General features: G+C 41.4%; 1 protein-coding gene across 2 annotated transcripts in view; it reads left to right on the forward strand.

The window, feature by feature from the left end:
- The window catches only part of LOC143988958 (adhesion G protein-coupled receptor F5-like), a 285381-nt gene that overhangs the window by 115470 nt on the left and 149126 nt on the right, over positions 1 to 20785 (forward strand). Inside the window, exon 1 of one of the 2 annotated variants that reach the window (XM_077488915.1) lies at positions 12060 to 12261. The exons of the other annotated variant lie outside the window; for it this stretch is intronic. The gene's annotated coding sequence lies outside the window, so the exon portion shown is untranslated. Of the gene's footprint in view, positions 1 to 12059; positions 12262 to 20785 lie in introns of those variants that run through there. 2 annotated transcript variants of the gene reach the window in all.

Raw genomic sequence — 20785 nt, forward strand, 5'->3', positions numbered from 1 at the left:
CTTAAGAGTAAAGGAATGCATGTAAAAGTTTAATTTTTACATAAAGTTAACACAAAAGTAGAAAATCATTAACAAGATCACTGGCTTTCATTTTCATGCAGAACTCAAGGCAGAAAATCATGTTCTTTATTCTGTTCTGCTTCTGATCTCCCCTCCTCCCCCAGCCTGCTGATTAGACAATGAACGAGCAGCACATCAATGTTATTTCTCCTCCTGTTAGCATGTTCAGAATGTCAAGCTGGCTACCGGGGGCCGGATGTGGTCCTTTGCTTATCTTTTTTTGGCCCCTGATGCACTATTCCTCCCACTGATTTGAGACTAGGGATGTGCCAAACAGACCCCTGTTTGGTTTGCACCAGAACTTTCGAACACCCTGAAAGTTCCGACCCGAATAACGAACCCCATTAAAGTCAATGGGAGCCGAGCGTCAAAAAAAAAATCACATCATCATCATCATCATCTCCATCTCCTCCATCTTCATCATTACCACTGGAGACAACTTGGCAATACGCTGTGGCTTGGGGAACATGAATGCCAAATTGTCTACCAGTGTTCCTCCCTCTCTCTAGGCTAATTTTCCTGTCATCCGCAACCTCAGAACCAACAACTGAATCCAATAATGGCTGGGCATCATCAAGGAGCAAGTGGCTGATGCTGTGGTCAAATAACTCAGCTGACTCCTCTATAGCTGATGTTAGGGCTATGGCAGGAATATCCACTCTGGCAACTGCAGGGTACTGTACACTTGTCTCTGCTTGCATGACTGAGGGTGAGGAAAATGAGGAAGGTTTAGTAAGCCAGTCCTTCACCTCCTCTGCATGCTGTGGCTGGATAGCATGGGCAAACTCACTAAACAGAGGAAATGATGCCCTGCCTGAGTACTGACCACCATGTCCACCTTTGCCTGTGGACACATTTGTTGCTGGTCCGCTTACAGTGCCAAGGGAATGTCTGCCTCACCTTGTTGTCCTCCCAGATATTATTGGGAGAGAGGGGGCAGTGCTTATAAGCAAATATAAAGAAGAAGTTGAAATCTGTACGTAGATGCACTTTAGTCAATGTAAAGAGGTGTTTAGTGCACTTTAATTTACTTTAGAGTATTCACACTACACAGACACACTCCATAGATACACTATAATATACTGCAATATAATGCACCAAACATACAGTGACGCACACAGAACTATATGGCGTTAAACTAGCAGTAACACACACAAAACTATATGGCATTAAACTGGCAGTAACTCACACACAACTATATGGCGTTAAACTAGTAGTAACACACACAAAATGATATGACGTTAAACAGGCAGTAACGCACACAGAAGTAAATGGCGTTAAACTGGCAGCAACACAGACAGAACTATATGGTGTTAAACTGGCAGTAACACACACTGAAGTAAATGGCGTTTAACTGGCAGTAACACACACAGAAGTAAATGGCGTTAAACTGGCAGTAACACACAAAACTATATGGCGTTAAACTGGCAGTAATGCACACAGAAGTAAATGGCATTAAACTGGCAGTAACATACAAGAAGTAAATGGCATTAAACTGGCAGTAATGCACAAAATTATATGGTGTTAAACTGGCAGTAACGCACACAGAAGTAAATGGCATTAAACTGGCAGTAATGCAATAAAATAGACAGTGTTCGACAACCGTCACTACACTGACGCTATCTGAACTGTCCCTACTCTAGCTATACACAAATGTAAAGATTATTGACACGGTCTCACTACACTACACTGAAACTATATGAACTGTCCCTACTCTACACTAATGTATGTATGAATGACATGGTATCACTACACTACAGTTTAACTATCTGAGCTGTCCCTACTCTAGCTTAACACTATGCAAAGCTGAATGATGGTCCTCCTCACTATGCTCACACTATCCCTAGACTAACCCTAATCTAATAGTCTACACTGACAATTGAAGCAAAATAGCACAGTATAGCACACTAACTAACTAATAGCACTGAACAGAGCCCTGTTCTATCTCTCTCCGCGCTAAAATCACACTAAAAAAGTGCTGCCATTGAAAGAATACTTTTACACTGTGGGGCGAGAATGAGCCATGATTGGATAAAGTCATGATGTCAGTGTCCAATCATGACTCTGTCAGTGCTCTGTGCCCTGATTGGCTGAAGCTTTCACTGCTTCAGCCAATCAAGGCTTACAATGCACTGTGGTCAGTTTGGGGGGCCAAACAAACAGTTGAACGACCCATTTGTTCAGTTGTCCGTCAAATGTCCGAACAGTGAAAGTTCAACTTGAAATTATGCTCAGGCCGAACCGTTCGTCCATACCTATTTGAGACACTATTCTGCCTAATGACATCAACAATGGGGCAAAATTCCTCCCAATGACACCAATGATGGGGCACTATTCCTCCCAGTGATACCAACGATCCCTCTCCCTAATGTGGCAATGTTTATTCTCAATGATGCCAGGAAAATTTACACTCCTGGCCGGGGGTGGAGAAAGGAGGAGGGTGGCCGAACTTCCTAGGGACATGCTGCAGCACTGTCTCCTGGAAGTGGGGACAGGTACCTGTCAAAAACAGGTAGCCGTTCCCCCCTCCCCCTGAAAGGTGCCAAATGTGGCACCAGAGAGGGAGAGGCAGCAGATAAGCGGAGGTTTCACTTTTGGTTGGAACTCCACCTTAAGTTCAAATGCAGATCTGCCCAAAGGATCAAATAACCTAAATACAGTCCTTAGCATCTCTTCTATCAGCTCAGTTAGTGCCCTTGAAGACATTGGCGAATAAGATATGTCTGTGGTGTAAGTAGTTTTAATCCTGCACCCCGTTGTGGGAGATGGTAGGAATCTTTATGACACAATATCCAGCATAACTGTGGGTCCACAACCCCCTCACCTCTCTCCCTGGGGATTTCCTCAGACAGTGACTAGTCAAGACATGAGCAGGGTTGCCGAAATGGGGGTTTACTGGGCACACAGGGGGGCCTGGACAGCAGGAGGATCGGTGTGGAGGGACGGGAGGTTAATTACAGAACAATGAACTGTGTCTCCCCCTTCAGCAGCTGAAAGCCAGTTTTCTCTCCCACTCCCTTCCACCGGCTTTCTGCTGCTGGAGTAAGAGATGCAGACACAGTGAGTTATTCTGTAATTGTTGCTCTCCTATCCCTGCCCGCATCTGATTCCGTCCTGTGTGCCTGTGCCCCCCCCCCCCCCCCCCCGCCTGACTGACTTACTGTCAGTGTGTGCCTAGGAGCATGCACACATAAGTGCTTGCTAAAGAGGTACCTAGAGGAAGGAGGAGCTAACAGCACTGGCGGAGGACTTTCAGAGGAGGAGGTAAGGGACCTTTCTGTGCAATATCATTGCACCGAGTAGGTAAGTGTACTTTTTCTTTTAAGTAAACAAAGAAAACTACTGCATAGCCTTTAGTATCACTTTAAAGTAATTTCTTGCAAAAGATGCAGATTTTAACGTGTGTTTGTGGAAAACTTGAAAATTGGCATGTAGACAAGGGGTTAAAAGGTATCTACCGGTAATTCCTTTTTATAGTTTTTCTGTAGGTTAAATGTTTGTAGGTTACATTTTACTATAAGAAAATATGATAGAGGAGCTGTAAAAGCTGACATTTAAAATACTCTCAGTAGATTTCTTAGGGTTAATTTTATTGCCAGAGACGTGGGTTTTAGTGTTTGGAGCATGATTTTTACACTGTTTGTAGAGCTAGCTGCGTGTGCCAGTGTTAGGGTTCATGTACTGTTTAGGCTTGCCTCAGAAATTATAGATTTTAAGGCTGACTAATCACAGATGTTCCAATTCAAATTCTATTAAATTCGTGCCAGATGCTCAGTGTTTGTTAGACGTTTAGCTACTGTTTTATAAGCAGTTTTAGAGCATTCGGAAATGTTTTGCAAGGTTCCAAAATGTTATCCAAATGAGGACATAGTGCGCCTCTTCTTTTTGCTATAGAAAGATTGTGGGTTTTAGTAGGTAATTTACTATATAGCTTATTTTAGAATCTGACTCACGGAGAAAACTCATTATTACAGAACTGTGGCTGGGTTATGGACAATCAAATATTGACATATTCTTAGCAAGCGGTAAATACACTTTCAAACAAGCCACAGCTGATCTCTGAAGCTGTAGAGACTGTGGAGCAATTCATCCTCAAAGTTCACAACAGAAGCTGTAAAGTAATTTAAATCAGGTATCAACACTTTGCTCTCCTAATATTCCTGTGCTAATATTTATGTAGCACCCTGAAGTTTAGGCAGGGTTGCTCCTCACAAATTTACTTGCCAGAAATAATTATCCTGATTGATTGTTAGAGATCTATTGATTTCTCCCTAAGTTTGGCCTTGTTGCACTTTTCTCTTCTACCACTAGGTGGCCGGGTACTTGGTGGTACTAGATATGAGAAAGGCAACGCGAGGTCAGGTTATGGGTGTATGGCAGTGATGGTGAACCTTGGCAGCCCAGATGTTTTAGAACTACATTTCCCATGATGCTCTACTACACTGCAGTGTAGTTGAGCATCCTGGGAAATGTAGTTCCATAACATCTGGGGTGCCAAGGTTCACCATCACTGGTATATGGGGTATCTCAGCCAATGGACAAGGATTTTTTAAATCCCTTGGCCTGCTGGGAGAGCCTATATATTTGGGTGGTCAGGTAATCTGGGTTCTGTGCCACCTGGATGGCTGTCTGGGTGGACGTGTGTTGTACTGCCTGGGCTGCTAGGCCGGAGATGGGGCCTATCCCGGGCACATCTGGTTGCTAGGCTTTCTGAGGGCATATCCAGAAGCAAGAGAGCAGCACAGGGCTGGGACTGCGTCTTGCAGTCCAACCAGAAGTGACGGTTCTGCTGGCCAGAGAACCTGTCATTGTCGGAGGTAGAGGGGAAGCTGTCGCCAGTAAGGGACTATTCGCCTAATTACCAGGGACCACAGTGAGTAACTGTATCAAATACCGGAGCACCATTCTCTCCAACCGGGGACGGCGAAGAATCTGGAAACTTCAGTGGGTATCAAGCCAGGGACCCAGCCAGCAGAGGTCACGCTTGCAGAGCAGCTTTGTGTGTCAAGCCAGGGACCGAGCAGGCCAGTGGGGTGAAGCTTGAGAGGTACCTTGAGTGCCAAGCTAGGGACCCAGCAGAGAAGCGTGTGGGATGCTTGAGGAAGATACCACCGTGAAGATTGGAGGGGCTCAAGGGATTCAGTGGCAGAGAATCCGTAAGTCTAGTGAGGGACCAGGAGCTCAGTGGGCTGAAGAACTACAAGGAGAGATTGTAGTGAAAGTGAAAGAACTGTTACGCTTTGTGTTAGGAACTGTTAAAGACTGTTGCCATAGGAGACAGAATTCCTGCACATGCAGATGTGGTGTCTTGCTGGATGCCTTTCCCTGCTTGGCTGTCCTCCTATTGAAGTCTCGGAGTCTGCCAATTAATCTTGCAACTACCTAAGGGTGTCCTGGCCCTAACCCTCTCTCCCCCAAAGAAGTATATTAAGAGAAGTAAATTTTCTTTTGCATTCAAGAAGTTTCTGGCGCCCAATAACTTTAACTACTCTGCACCCACCATGCCTCACAACCCACTACATACAGAAGGGTCTCAGCTATCCCTGGCCCTGCAGGTTCTCATTAGATCAAAGGAGGCCTGGGACCTTGCTACATTTACATTACAGATTAGATGGCTGGCAGGCTAAAGCTGGGTACACACATACCGAAATTAGGCCAGTTCAGTAGGAACCAGCTGAATTTTGGTATGTGTGTACAGCTGTCTGTTCAACATAAGCTGGTCTAATGACCGATTTCCATTGAATAGTCCTGTTGGAAAACCAGCTTTGAAAATGAAAAAAGCAAAAAAAAAAAAAAAAAACCTCTGCTTGGAGGGGGAGCAAAATAAGGTACTGTTCAAGAAATTAACATGAGTGTTTTTGTTCTCATTGTTGAAGGTGCCCTTGTTAGTCAATGTGTTAGCAGGGCCTTATTTTACCACCAGCAATGACCATGGGCCCCACCCAACGTCCATCTTCAAAGGAATGCGATAGTATAAACATCACGTGGAGAAACAACACACACTTCACCTCCAACTGTTTCGTCCCGAAATCAATACAGCTGCACAATGCACATGCAACATCAACAATGGATGGCTGCCCAATTCTTCCATTGTCCTCACAGTATGGCCCTATAGGTGGGTCCCCCAATGGAGCTTGTACTGGGCTTACCCTGAGGGGTTAGATTCCTAGGGCTACAAGCTTACATGGCAGTATACAGGCATACCCAGCTTTTAAGTACACAATGGGGTTTATTTACTAAAGCTGGAAAGTGCAAAATCAGGCTCACTTCTGCATAGAAACCAATGAGCTTCCAGGTTTTATTACCAAAACTTGGTTAAACAAGCTGGAGTTAGAAGCTTATTGGTTTCTATTCAGAAGTGAGCCTGATTTTGCACTTTCCAGCTTTAGTAAATAAACTCCATTGTGTATTTAAAAGTGGGGTATGCCTGTACTAGGGTAGTCTTTCCCCATCACCCTCTGCCCCAGGATCTTCCAGTTCAAGATTTTGAAGGCCTAATATAGCCCTACCCATGATACCCACCCAGGGTAGGGGTCTCTCTAATAGGGGGACTAACCCCTGCTTATACACTGTAGTAGAGTAGGTTGTCCTCTACAAGCTTTTATTAGCAGAGAAAGACTAAGAAGCATAAACAAGGCTACTCCAATGGTTTTATTAAATGTTTTTGATTGCTGTGCCATGCCCTAAAAAAACATAATGTGCATCAATGTTTTTAAAACCTAATTTGTAACACCCTTGTTTTTCTCATTGCCTATACATGCTATGTTTACTGCCTACTACTCCAACATAACGAATGTGATTTACTGTTGCTTCTTACAACACAAGTCAAAAGGAGTGTTTTTATAAAAACATTTGTTCAAAAATCAAATGTTCTCAGGAAATATTCTCTATATTATGGCCACTAGATGGTTCTGAGTATCATAGGAAATATACATGCTCATCTGCTCCATCTAGTGGTCGTAATGTGATATTTTCTGCATTCACAAGTGCGTTCTGCCGAGAATATAACCTGAGATCAATAAATAACGCCCCATTTGCACAGAACAAATTTACATGCAGTTTCAATGGATGAACAGCTATGCAAATTTTTGTTATGAATACACTTTTAAGAGTCAAGGAACCCTGTTAAATGAATGCACTACCAATATGGCTTTTACCGTAACAAATGTAAAATGTCCCAATACTACCCTGGGGTTTCAGAGTTTTGCCTGTTTGGGAGAAGAGGGGGCAATAATTTCAAAGTACTCCATACCTGCTAGCAACTTTTTCTAAAATTAGTTAAAGCGGTGTTCCGCCACTCTCCCTTCTCCAAAAATAAAAGTCAGCAACTACACATACTGTAGCTGCTGACTTTTAATATAAGGAAACTTACCTGTCCTGGAATCCACCAATGTCAGCACCCCAGCCGATGATTCCGTCGCCTGTTGCCGCTGCTATTGCCAGTAAGGGAACCCATCAGAGAAGCCTTGCGGCTTCACAGCCGGTTCCCTACTGCTCATGCGCAAAGCGCGCTGTGCTCTCTTACTGACCCAGCAGCAGGCGGAGGAAGGAGGAGGGGCCAAACGTCTGACGTACCTTGCCACGCCAAGGCAGAGAGAAGTGGGTACAGGGTACCTGTCAAAAACAGGTACCCTTACCCCCCTTACCCCTGAAAGGTGCTAAATATGGCACTGGAGGAGGGGAGGAGGCTGATAAGTGAAAGTTCCACTTTTGGGTGGAACTTTGCTTTAAGAATTAGGAGTCACTTTAAGTTAAACAGCAAGGCTCAAAATTTCAAGTCTTCAGCTACTAGCTAGGCCTTAAGGACTACTCGTCACCCGTTGCCCCCCCAACCCCTAACATGCCCCGCCCCTAACTCCACCCCTAAACATGCCCTCATAAATTATCTCATGAAATGACACTTAAATGTTTTATGCAGAATCAAGTTACAAAAATAAATATTAACAACAACTTTATCAGTGCCCATCAGTGCAGCCTCACTTGTGCTCATCAATGCGGCCTATCAGAGCCCCTCAATGCAGCCTATTAGTGACCATCAGTGCCGCCTGATCAGCGCTCATCAGTGCAGTATATCAGTACCCCTCAGCGCAGCCTCACTTGTGCTCAATAATGAAGCCTATCAGTGACCATAAGTGCAGCATATCAGTGCCCATCAGTGCAGCCTCACCTGTGCTCATCAATGCAGCCTGCCTGTGTCCAACAATACAACCTACCTGTGTCCATCAATGACCCTTTACCTTTGCCCAACAATGCAGCCTACCTGTGCCCAACAATGCAGCCTACCTGTGTCCATCAATGCTGCTTCACTTGGCTGAACAATGCAGACTACCTGTGTCCAACAATGCAGCCTACCTGAGTCCAACAATGCAGCCTACCTGTGCCCAACAATGCAACCTACCTGTGTCCATCAATGCCGCTTCACCTGTGTCCAACAATGCAGCCTACCAGTGCCCAACAATGCAGCCTACCTGTGCCCAATAATGCAGTCTACCTGTACCCATCAATGCAGCCTACCTGTGCCCATCGATGCAGCCTACCTATGTCCATCAATGCAGCCTACCTTTGTCCATCAATGCAGCCTATCAAAAGCAGTCTATCAAAGTACCTGGGCCAGGAGGTGGGGCTGTGTGTGACAGTGAGTGTGGAGAACACTCAGCAATTCTAATTAAAGCTGTTACAGCGATGTTCCTCTGCGCCCTTATGATCCGGCTGCCTGCTCTCCTCTCTCTTCCCTGGGGCAATTGCTGGGAGAACGGCTCCCATTCAACCCCGACTGTCGGCGGTGCTCACCCCCCCATGCTCTGAGGCAGTCCACGCTCGCGAGTAGGCCAGTGGAAAATTTGAGGGCTGTAAACAGTTTTAGCAAAATGAATCCTTGATCTATGTGGGTTATGTGAACACTTAAGTCGGGTACGCATGATCAGAATATCGTACAAAAAATATCGTATTCGAACAAATTGTACGATAATCTGATCGTTAATACATAGCTTTCGCCCGAAATTTTCCAAAGGGACAAACATGAAAATCAGTACAGTTTTTGTCTGAAAATACAATACAAATCCATTACATCGCTTCCGAATTTTTATTGTCATACAAGAATTTTCGTATTTTAGTAACCTACCGTATTTGTTTTCAATATGGAGACTAGCATGCAAAAAAAAAAAAAACAGACGATCATTCATCCAATAATCTCATTGTGTGTAATAGGCTTTAAGATGTCATATTTTGTCCTTTATCTCCTTTCTGCCAGTTGAATAATGACATTTCCTGTAATCTGGATCTGTTTTTTCAGGAACAGTGTAACTGAAGTCTGCAGAAGGGTAAAAGTCTTGACTTGGGCCTTTGTTATGAAATGAAATACTGCAGGTGATATATGGCCAATGCAGGTAATAAGGTTATTTATAAAATCAGACGAAAAATATTTTCAAAGCGATCGTACAATAATCTGATCATTAGCACACAGCTTCCGAGAGCTGATCATGACAGTTCAAGCAAAATTATTCAAAGGGACAAACATGAACATTCTTCTCGTACGATACCAGAACGAACAATTTTAGTTTAAGCAGTACAGTATTTGTCCAAAAATTTTTTTTTACTAGTTATGGTGGTGATCAGCAATTTTTATCGGGACTGCAACATTATGGCAGACAGATCGGACACTTTTGACACATTTTTGGGACCATTGGCAATTATACAGTGATCAGTGCTATAAAAATTGCATTGATTACTGTGTAAATGTCACTGGCAGGGAAGGGGTTAACACTAGGGGGCGATAAGGGGGTTAACAGCTATGACGATTCGCAAGAATGTGCCGACTTGCCACAGTATAATGATGGAGGCTGGTCGGCAATAGATTAAAGCGGACCTTCAATCATTTTTTCAACTTTCCATCTATTAAATCTTCTGCCTTTTTGTGTTAACTATGGATAGTAAAACATTTTTTTCTGCCAGTAATTACCTTAAACAGCCCACTTCCTGTTTCCTGTCTGGTAAAAAGCCTAGGCTTATGACATCATGCACAGCTCTCTTTCTCACTCTTGTGAGCGTTTGCCTTGAAGGGAGGGGGATGAGTCCTACGAGGGCCAAGAGCTGCAGAGCCGGTGGTGTCAATCCAAAAAGTGAACAGGCAGCAGCTTCAATTGCCCACAGTTAAAATGGTTGCATCCAGACTCAGTGGAGGGAGATTCCTACAGCATACAGGCAGCCCTCAAGTTCCGAACACCCGAGTTATGAGCAGCCTCAAATGCCGGCCACTTGTGCTCCATGCTGGTCCTGGATACCTCTGGGCACCTCCGGACACATCTCACACTGCAGTACTACATGTACTGCATGGCCATAAGAGCCCAAGATAACATAACAAGTGCCTGGAAAATCCCACATGCATGCAGAGGCGGAAGTTACATTTACAAACGCAGTGTTCCAACCGGAAGTTAAACTTACAAATGCAGTGTTCCAACTTACGAACAAATTCCACTTACGAACAAACCTACAGTCCTTATTGTGTTCATAACTCGGGGGCTGCCTGTATTTGGCAAATACAGAATCACAGTATATATAAAATAATATGCAAAGTGTTTGGAGGAAAGCTTCAGAAACATGTTTTTATTACAAATTATGTGAGCGGACAGCAGTTCCGCTTTAACTTTTCAATTTGCTGTTTGTTTTTGCATTTTGCATTAAAACATTCTTTGTCCATAAATATAATTTCCCGTACGTCGGCAGAATGGCACGGGCAGGCATACTGGCGTACAGCTAAGTCCAGTTTTAAATGCCGCCCTGACTCGATCGCCGCGGACATACCTGCGATCATCTCACAGGGCGCCTGAACGAGGAGATGCTGTTGTAAACAGCATCTCCCCGTTCTGCCTAGCAACAAGTGACGCTAATCTCTGCTGCATGTGATTGGAGCAGAGATCAGTGTTCACTAAACCAAAGCCCAGCCCCACACAGTTAGTAACACACCCCTAGGAACACTTAACCCCTGCACTGCCACCCACTGGTTAACCCCTTCACTGCCAGTTTCATTTACACAGGAATCACTGCATTTGTATAGCAGTGATTGCTGTATAAATGACAATAGTCCCAAAAATGTGTCAAAAATGTCCGATGTGTCCGCCATAATGTCGCAGTCACAATAAAAATCGCTGATCGCCGCCATTACTAGTAAAAAAAATGGTTTCAATAAAAATGCCATAAAACTATCCCCTATTTTGTAAATGCTATAACTTTTGCGCAAACCAATCAATAATCGCTTATTGCGTTTTTTTTTTACCAAAAATATGCAGAAGAATACGTATCAGCCTAAACTGAGGGAAAAAAATGTTTTTTTTTATAGATTTTTGGGGGATATTTATTATAACAAAAAGTAAAAAATAATGTGTTTTTTTCAAAATTGTCGCTCTATTTTTGTTTATAGCGCAAAAAATAAAAACCGCAGGGGTGATCAAATACCACCAAAAGAAAGCTCGATTGGTGGGGAAAAAAGTACGTCAATTTTGTTTGGGAGCCACGTCGCACGACCGCGCAATTGTCAGTTAAAGCGACACAGTGCCGAATCGCACTGTCTGGTCTTAAGCCAGCAAAATGGTCCGGGGCTTAAGTGGTTAAAGGGACAAGTTGCAGAATAAAATTTTCACTTTGTATAAATATTCACTTTTCAGATAACTTTCATGTTTTTTAGAATAGAAAGAGAGGGCTCAATCTTATTATTCATCATGAACTTTTTGATGGCACAAAATGCACATTACGGCCAGTACTGAAGCTGGGGGGAGTTGGGAGTTGTGCCTCTCTTTGGCCAGTGCAGTAAGACCTGAATATCCGGCCGTCTGGCTTCTTGAGTTCTTTCACCTTTTGTATGTAAAATAAAATCCAAAGAACGACGAAACAAGTTTGTCCACATTTACAAAGCCTAAGTAGGTGAAAACTAAAAGAGCTGCAGATGAGACATTCCTGAGAAAGCGTCACCAGGAAGTAAAGTCAGTAAAATATGTACAGTGGCTTTCAGTTCTGCTGCCTTCCTATCTCGGGCATTCAGACCCAGTGCCGTCTCTGGAGTAGCTGTCACATTCTTGTTTGCTGGAGATGATCTGCGTACAGCCTGTGGATTATTATTACTAAAAATGCTACTTACGCTAGATATCCTACAGCTAGGAACTACAACAGAACAATTTCAATAGCATCCAAAAGGATCAGAAGCAGCAGGTGAGAAAGATGATCGGTTCAAATCTATGCTTAACTACTGAAAATAAATAGAAGGCAGATTTTTGTTAGTAAAATATAGGATGGATTTACAAAGGTTTGAGAAGGAGAATTTTGATGGTTTGGAAGAAAAATAGTTTTAAATAAATTTAGAACCTGCGGCTCCTAGCAAATTTTCTGAGGATATGTGTTTATGGGGGTCTTTGTAGTAGCAGGTTGATCTACCTGGGTGTGGTATTTTGTCAGTAGTCATTAGTTTATGTCATACGGACTTGTATAGATACATTTTGTTTATGTACATTTTTGCATTTGATGATCCATCCATAGATGGTTTGAATCTCGGCCAGTTCAGCAAGGATCGACCAGGATTGAAAATATCTATGGGCAAGGCTGATTGTACCCAAGTCGATCCATCAACCGGCTTGGGTACAACCAACATACTGGATTTTTACATGTAATTTTTGCCAGCAGTGCAAGGAGTGCGTTTGAGCGGCTTATGCTGGCAACACCAATGATTTTAGGAGAGCCTGATTCAGCTATAGATAATTAAAACAGACCTCAGGCAACCTCAGAATGGTCATCTTCTGTACACATTTGAAGGTTTCTTTAAACATCATATGATTCATAAATAGAGGAAACAGATAAATAGCAGGCATTACCTAAGTTACTGGATATCCAAGCTCATTCATATCCACTTGACACCCTTCTTCTGGATCAGTCATTTTCGGGGGCCGAGGTCCTGGTGCTGTGAAATCTACAAACTTTAAATGCTGAGAATTGTGTGACCTGATAAAATAAGTGTGGACTTGGTGGTTAATTCGATTTACGAAATAGGTTCCGTTTGTCGTCGAGGGTTAGGAAGGTGAGATTAAAAATTATGTTTGAGGGAGTTAAGTGATAGGCTGTTTAGGTTAACTTAGGTGTTAAGGGTACATTTTAAGGGTCAGGTCAATGATGGTTAAGTATTTGGGCAGTTTTTCACCATTATTGTAACTATTCCTTCGAACACAAGAATGGATCAAGACAATTTTGAGTGGCCGTTGTTGAGAGTTAAAGTTGAACCTGTTTTGAGAGAAATGTAGAGGCTGCATTTGCTTTCTTGCTTGGCTGTTTCACAGACCTAGTTGATTTCAATACCTTCTGTGTCACAGACATAGAAGAAGCAGACTAGTAGGAAGGGCCCGAGGTCCTTCTCTGCAAACCTGTTCTAGGTCAGTAAGTCAAAATCTTAATGCAACAGGGTTAGCAGGAAAGCCAGACAATTAGAATTTTCTGAAAAAAAGATGTTAGCAATGTTCCATGTTCCATGTTTTTATCTCATGAAAGATTTACATGAAGTATATATGTAAAACTTAAAGAAATAATGTTTGGGCTTTACATACACTGTTTCTTGTATGTTTCGTGCATTATTATGGCACGCTGGCAAGCACTTCTAACAAACAGTGGTGTACTTTTTCAATGGCCTTTCAAGTGCTGCTATTGCTATCAAAAAATCATTTAATACAATGCATAAAAATGCACATACTTTTTTACCCAACACATACGTGTGAACTAGCACCACAGGTAAAAATCGCTAACTTGTGTACATGTGCTAATGTGCGTTAAAACTTGTAGAAACGTAGAAGACCGACAACAGAAAAAGACCAGATAGTCTTTTACCGACTTATTACCTCTGCTGGAAGTCTATTTCATTCATCAGTTACTCTTTAGATAAAATAATGCTTTCTAGGGTTAGTTTTGAACTTAGAAATATAAAAACATTAAAAAGTGGCATTGAAAAAGAAAAATACGCAGTGGTCCAATGAGTTTGCCCTTTTTTAAATGTATTATGTTTTTTTTATTTCTCTGAGTAAAGATTTACGTTTGTTCTAAGCATGTGTAAATTCCCTTACTATTGACTGACTCACTACCCCTGTAGGAAGCCTACTCCAAGTATCGACTGCTTTTTCGATAAAACAATAATGCCTTGTGTACATTTTTAACTTCCCTTGTGCTATGTCTCCATGTTCTTGATCTTGTCTTCATATTAAAAATACTGCCCTTCTGAACTTTACTCACACCCTTAATGTGTTTAAAGGTTTCAGTCATGTCTCCCCTTTTCATTTCTTTCTTCAAGACTGTACATATTCATTTCTTGCAGCTTCTCCTGATACATTTTATCCCTCTAACCTTGTTATTTCCTATTTTTGGACTCATTCTGTCTTATCAATATCTTTTTTATGTTAGTCCCTCAGAACTGGACACATACCCTAAACCAGGGATATGCAATTAGCGGACCTCCAGCTGTTGCAAAACTACAAGTCCCATCATGCCTCTGCCTCTGGGTGTCATGCTTGAGTTGCTATGCCTCATGGGACTTGTAGTTTTGCAACAGCTGGAGGTCCGCTAATTGCATATCCCTGCCCTAAAGCAAAGATTTAAGCTCAGTTCACACTGAGGCGACCTGTGAGGTGACTTAGCTGCCTGACAAGTTGCACTCCATTCAGTGCACTGGAACCATTCTAATCAAGACAACTCAAGTCACTTCAACTTAGAAAAAGGTTCCTGTACCATATGGGGGCGACTTCAGAGCAACTTGCAGTGACTTTTATTACAGAAGTAATTTTGCAAGCCACACTGAAGTCACACTATATGGGGCGCTTCAGAGTCGGGCAACTTTGAAGCCGCCTCAGTGTGGACGGAGACTTACTATATATAGGGTAATCAGGACCTCCTCCCGCCTGCTGGTGATCCCTCTATTGATAATTAAAGTTCTTTATTGAGGAATCGGGACCTCCTTCTGTCTGCTAGTGATCTATCTATTGATAACTAAAGTTCTTTATAGAGGAATCAGGACCTTCTTTGTTCTGCTTGGGATGGTCTAAAGATACCAATATATGCACAGTTGTGCTCATAAGTTTACATACCCTGGAAAAATGTATGATTTCTTGGCCATTTTTCAGAGAATATGAATGATAACACAAAAACGTTTCTTTCACTCATGGTTAGTGTTTGGCTGAAGCAATTTCTAATCAATCAACTGTGTTTACTCTTTTTATATCATAATGGCAACAGAAACTACCCAAATGACCCTGATCAAAAGTTTACATACCCCAGTTCTTAATACCGTGTTTTGCCCCCTTTATCATCAATATGACAGCTTGAAGTCTTTTGTGGTATTTGTGGATGAGGTTTTTTATCTTCTCAGATGGTAAAGCTGCCCATTCCTCTTGGCAAAAAGCCTCCAGTTCCTGTAAATTATTGGGCTGTCTTGCATGAACCGCACATTTGAGATCTCCCTAGAGTGGCTCAATGATATTGAGGTCAGGAGACTGAGATGGCCACTCCAGAACCTTCACTTTATTCGGCTTTAGCCAATGACAGGTCTACTTGACCTTGTGTTTTGGATCATTGCCATGTTGGAATGTGCAAGTACTTCCCTTTTTTGATAACATACTGCATTCATCTTGCCAAAAATTTTGACCAAATTTTCTTTGCCTTTGTAGCTCATACATCCCCAAAACTAACACTGCACATCACCCTGAACACACCATCCCCGCTGTGAAACATGGTGGTAACAACATCATGTTGTGGGGATGCTTTTCTTCAGCAGGGGCTGGGAATTTGATCAGAGTTGATGGGAAGATGGATGGAGCCAAATACAGGGCATCCTTAGAAGAAAACCTGTTAGAGTCTGCAAAAGACTTGAGACTGGGGCAGAGGTTCACCTTCCAGCAGGACAACAACCCTAAACATACAGCCAGAGGTACATTGGAATGGTTTAGAACAAAGCATATTCATGCGTTAGAATGGCCCAGTCAAAGTCCAGACCTAAATCCCAATTAAGAATCTGTGGCAAGACTTGAAAATTGCTGTTCACAGACACTCTCCATCCAATCTGACAGAGCTTGAGCTATTTTGCAAAGAAGAATGGGCAAAGATGCCACTCTCTAGGTGTGCAAAGCTGGTAGAGACATTCCCAAAAAGACTTGCAGTTGTAATTGCAGCGAAAGGCGGTTCTACCAAATATTGGCTCAGGAGGGCTGAATACAAATGCACGCCACACTTTACACATATTTATTTGTAAAAAAAAAATGGAAAACCATTTATCATTTTCCTTCCACTTCACAATTATGTGCCACTTTGTGTTGGTGTATCACATAAAATCCCAATAAAATACATTTACGTTTTTGGTTGTAACATGACAAAATGAGGAACATTTTAAAGGGTATGAATACTTTTTCAAGGCACTGTACAATACTTTAATACAATACTTTAATAACACAAGCTTTACATTTTTCTAGCATTGCATGCAGCATAGTAAAAGATTGGACGTTCACACTTTCTGTCCCCAAGTTCATTATCTATCCATTAGATTTTGTTTGCATTATTTATTACCTGCTGCCACTCATTTCTTTATTCAGTGTGAGTTCATAACTTCAGTTCTCCTTCTTGGTAAACCCTATCATTTGTAATGTTATTTATTACAGGTATTTATATAGCACCAACAGTTTATGCAGCACTTTACATATATTGTACATTCACATTAGTTCCTGCCCTCAAGGAGCTTACAATCTAAGTTTTCTAAGTCAAATATATACACATTCTAGGGCCAATTTAGACAGGAGCCAATTAACCTTCCAGCATGTCATTGAAGCGTGGGAGAAAATGGGAGTATCGGTGGGGAAACACACGCAGACACAGGGAGAACATGCAATCTCCAGGCAGGTAATGTTGTGGTTGGGATAACAAACAACAACCTTAGTGCTGCCAGGAGGAAATGCTAACCACTTAGCCACCGCCTGTCTATTGTAAAAAAATCAAAAAACGACTTGCTAGATCTAAAGATTAGCTGGACATACACCGCATATCTGTGCCATATGTAATGCTTCTAATAAGTGCACTCTCACAAAGCATTGCATTCACCAGCTTCATGCTTGGGTTGGAAATAGGGACACTGTTGACAAATGAACAACAGATCAGGAAGAATCCAAACCAGACTATGCCAACATTAATTTCTTGTTTTTGAAGAGGCTCAATTAAAGTAAAAGTCTAGGTAAAATAAACAATGACATACACAGTCTGTTCCTAACATTTTTTCTTCCTGTAATCGAGTGTTATTGCCTGTTAAACTTATCAATAGGTTGATTATTCTCCCAATTCCTTTAGCGCACCAAGCTGTCCAGCAAACGTGACAGTTCCAGGGTTCGGGATAAACCATACAACACTAGCTGGTCACAATAGGCAATTATTCGTGTTTTCCAAAAGAAAAAGAAACCGTTGTTGTAATTGCTTACAATTAAATAAATATGTACGATTAACCACTTAAGCCCCGGACCATTTGGCTGGCCAAAGACCAGACCACATTTTGCGATTTGGCACTGCGTCGCTTTAACTGACAATTGCGCGATCGTGCAATGTGGCTCCCAAACAAAATTGACGTCCTTTTTTTCCCCCACAAATAGAGCTTTCTTTTGGTGGTATTTGATCACCCCTGCCGTTAATATTTTTTGCGCTATAAACAAATAAATAAATAATAAATAAAGAGTGACAATTTTGAAAAAAACGCATTATTTTTTACATTTTATTATAATAAATATCTTCCAAAAATATATAAAAAAAACTATTTTTTTTCTCAGTTTAGGCCGATACGTATTCTTATACATATTTTTGTTGAAAAAAAACCTCAATAAGCGTTTATTGATTGGTTTGCGCAAAAGTAATAGCGTTTACAAAATAGGGGATAGTTTTATGGCATTTTTATTAATATTTTTTTTTTTTAATAGTAATGGCGGCGATCATCGATTTTTATCATGACTGCGACATTATGGCAGACACATCGGACATTTTTGACACATTTTTGGGACCATTTTTATTTATACAGCAAACAGTGCTATACAAATGCACTGATTCCTGTGTAAATGACACTAGCAGTGAAGAGGTTAACCACTAGGGAGCAGGGTAAGGGTTAAGTGTGTCTTGGGGCATGTTCCTAACTCGGGGGGGGGGGGGGGGGCGTGGCTACGTGTGATATGTCACTGATCTCTGCTCCCGATCACAGGGAGCGGAGATTAGTGACACTATCACTAGGCAGAACGGGGAGATGCTTGTTTACATTAGCATCTCCCCGTTCTTCCTCCCTGTGAGACGATCGCGGGTATCCCCATGGCAATCGAGTCCAGGGGACCCGCGACCCAACTCACGGAGGTCCCGGCCGGCGTGCGCCGCTGGCACGCACACGTGATGGCATGGAGGCAAATTGAAAGGGACGTACAGGTACGCCCATTTGCCCAGCCGTGCCATTCTGCTGACGTACATAGTTGTGCGCCGGTCGGGAACTGGTTACACTGAATGGGTTGTTTTACAAGGTAATTGTTTACATACACTTTAAATACAAGTAAATAATATGTAAGAGAAAAAAACTATAACATGAATGTGTTAATGTCCTAATAGGCAGCAGATGCTAGCACTACAATCAGACAGGATATTTTGTAACAATCAAAAGGTAAAAAAGTGTAGTGTTAAATGTAAGCGCGATATATGTTCAAATCAAATGACAAATAAAAAATATTGATAAAGTGCAATGTGCCAAAATAACAAGTGCAATATATACATATAAATACTCAAATAAATATAAATCAACAATAATAATACCACATATAACTAAAGTGCAATGTGCAAATAAATTAATATGTGCAAAACAAAATCCAGTTAGTGAGTCCACACATAGGAACTGTAGCTTAAGAGCAGCCACTTTGTGTCAAAACAGTCCGAAGGAGAAACTAAATCCACTCTAGTAATGGTAGTAGAATATCCAATGTCCACTTAAGGAATCACCAAAGCATGTGCATCCACCACCCAGAGGGGAGAGTAGAGTCCACATGTTCTAGTAAGTGTCTTTACTCTCCCTTCTGGGTGGTGGATGCACATGCCTTGATGACTCCTTAAGGGGACATTGGACATGTGTGGACTCTTTCACTAACTGGATTTTGTTTTGCATATATTCCATTTCATTTTAGTTATATGTGGTTTTTTGGGGCTATTCAGTACTTGAGAATATTGGCTCTTGTGGCTCAGACAACCAGGGGCAAGGGCAACACTCTGCACTGTGAGTTGTTCCTCATTTCTGGTGGGTAACCTATAAACATTTTTGAGACAAAAGTTTGTAATCTTTCCTGAACCTCTGGGATTTGCTGCTAACCCATGGTCGTGGTAGGGCCCTCTTAACCCTCTTGTATTTTATGATATTGTAACTGTACTGTTTCCCTTTTTACATTACATTAAATCCTGTATATTATTAATAATAGTGGTGAATGTTGGTGGTATACCCAAACCTCATCCCTACTAATAAGGATATTTCTTCACTACAACAGCAGTTGCGTACCTCCCAACCTTCCCTCATTTTGAGGGATAGTTCCTCTTTTGAAACCAAATCTATCTGTTCTTCTTTCCTCCTTAGTGGTCCCTCGTTTTGGTCTGATGTACAGCTATCTATGAAAAATGTGCTTAAATCTTCTTCTTATCTCTTAATTATCTCATTTGCTATTGTAGCCTCCCTGGCGTTATTCCCGAATATGGCTCGGGGTGAGATTTAATTACCATAAGCGGTATTCCCGCGCCAGACTCGGAATCGCATTGCTGGATCCATGGAGGGGGTTACTTACCTTGTCACCTGGATCCAGCAATGTCTCCCCGCTGTGATCAGTGAGCCACCGTGTCTCGCTCGATGTGTCACAGTGCCGAGCTCCATTCCCTGTGAGCGTTGCGACGCACAGGGACGGAGTTCGGCGCCAAATTCAAAAAGTAAAAAACACAGTATAGATACAGTATACTGTAATCTTACAGATTACAGTACTGTATCAAATAATTACACATCCTCTTTGTTCCTATTGGTTTCTCCAGTGTCCTGCATGCAGTTTTATATTATAAATACTGTTCTTTATGCCAGGAAACTGGAGATTGTCCATAGCAACCAAAAAATGTCCGTTTACATCAAACGTGGTTATAGACCAGCTAGAAAGCAGTGATAATAAATTAGAATCCCTTGTAGAATTGAGCGATAGTAATTTGTGGGGAAATTCGTCATCACAGACTAAAAGTAATGACAGCAACAATTCTGTAACTCAGCACATTTCAGTGTTTTTGATTTGATTACATTATTGAATAATTTTTATTATTATTACTGGTTAGAATTATTTATAGTTATTTATTTTATTTATATATATATATATATATATATATATATATATATATATATATATATATATATATATATATATATATATATCTTTATATATATATATATATATCTTTATATATATATATATATATATATATATATATATATATATATATATATATATATATATATATATATATATATATATATATTATAATTTATGATTTCATATTTCAAATTTTATCATACCTGGGATGTGTATTAGAATCTTGTTTGGATGGAATTAAGTGAATTATTTCTAAGAATTACAGGCCTACAATATAAAGCGTCAAATTTCCATGCAAAATAATGGTACCGCTTTCAGCACCT

This window comes from Lithobates pipiens, unplaced genomic scaffold (assembly GCF_037356315.1).
Source record: "Lithobates pipiens isolate NorthernLeopardFrog02 unplaced genomic scaffold, aLitPip1_a1.2 Scaffold_18, whole genome shotgun sequence".
In the NCBI taxonomy this organism is placed as follows: Eukaryota; Metazoa; Chordata; class Amphibia; order Anura; family Ranidae; genus Lithobates; species Lithobates pipiens.